Here is a 789-nt window from a genome sequence, read left to right as displayed (position 1 = left end):
AGCAGTTCCTCCCACACCACATATTTTGACCACTAAATATGCATTTGGCATCTTCCATTTTTGTCGGAGGAATTTCCCTTGTCCATTTTTCTCTGTGCCCCTTGGATTTACTCTCAGGAAGGTCTTGCAGCTCCATTATATACTACTTGGCCAAATCTGAAATGAGTGTTAGGGTATTAACCACTTACTTTTCACATATGCTGCATAATCATATCTAAAGGCATTCACTAACTTGAGTTTTCGCTCTCTTTTTTTATTTATCAGCTTTTTTGTTGCTTATTTGCCATCATGCTAGTGGTGTTTGAAATGCATTATCTAGATAATGGCATGAAAGGATGTCCAAGATATATTTGAGGTGAAATAAAAGCATAATATGAACCTGTGATAGGCAGCTTCTTAGACGGCCCCCAGTGAGCTCCTGCTCCTTGTATTCCAGCCCTTGGGTAATGCCTTACTTTGAAAGTGGGTTGGGTTCAGTAACTCACTTCTAGTGAATAGAATGTGGCAGAGGTGATGGGGTTTCATTTCTGAGACTAGGTTACAAAATGAGTGTGGTATCTATCTTGAACCCCTTTTCACTCACCTGCTTGCTCTGAGGGACATTGGCTGTCACGTTGTGTGCTAACCTATGGACAAGCACATTTGACAAGTGAATAGTGTTTCTGACCAGCAGCCACTGAGGACCAGAGGCCTGCCAACAGCCTTCAGAAGTGAAGTAACTACAGAAGTTAAACCTCCCCTAGTTGAGCCTTGAGATGTCTGCAGTTCCAGCCAAGACTTTGCAGCCTG

The sequence above is a fragment of the Orycteropus afer genome, unplaced genomic scaffold, assembly GCF_000298275.1.
Source record: "Orycteropus afer afer isolate SDZICR_OR568_19922 unplaced genomic scaffold, OryAfe1.0 scaffold00697, whole genome shotgun sequence".
NCBI classification, from domain to species: domain Eukaryota; kingdom Metazoa; phylum Chordata; class Mammalia; order Tubulidentata; family Orycteropodidae; genus Orycteropus; species Orycteropus afer.
The sequence above is the reverse complement of the archived record's forward strand: the minus strand, read 5'-3'. Positions refer to the sequence as shown.